At 60.3% G+C, this 345-nt stretch overlaps 1 protein-coding gene across 1 annotated transcript in view; it reads left to right on the forward strand.

Moving 5' to 3' along the window:
• The window catches only part of MFSD12 (major facilitator superfamily domain containing 12), a gene marked incomplete at both ends in the record, with an annotated part of 4,076 nt that overhangs the window by 3,409 nt on the left and 322 nt on the right, over nucleotides 1-345 (forward strand). The window lies entirely within an intron of this gene.

Below are 345 nucleotides of genomic sequence, written 5' to 3' on the forward strand. Positions count from 1 at the left end.
ATCCCTGCCCTCTGGCAGTGGGAAGCCATTCCCTGTGTCCTGTCCCTCCATCCCTTGTCCCAAGTCCCTCTGCAGCTCTCTCGGAGCTCTTTAGGCACTGAAAGTGGCTCTGAGGTCTCCCTGGAGCCTTCTTTTCCCCAGCTCTAATTTGCCTCAAACCCTTCCTCATCATCTCTCCTCCCCTGGCCAAGGACCCAAGCCATGCTGTGGCCATCCCAGTGTTGGGGTGTCACCCTCTCTCCTTGCCCTGAGCCTGTCCCGTCCCAGTATGAACCAGTCCCAACTCCAAGCACACGGGAGCCCAGCTTGGCTGTGCCCCTCCAGCCACGTCCCTGCCTGTCCCCA

This window comes from Acanthisitta chloris, unplaced genomic scaffold, assembly GCF_000695815.1.
Source record: "Acanthisitta chloris isolate BGI_N310 unplaced genomic scaffold, ASM69581v1 scaffold30875, whole genome shotgun sequence".
Taxonomy (NCBI): domain Eukaryota; kingdom Metazoa; phylum Chordata; class Aves; order Passeriformes; family Acanthisittidae; genus Acanthisitta; species Acanthisitta chloris.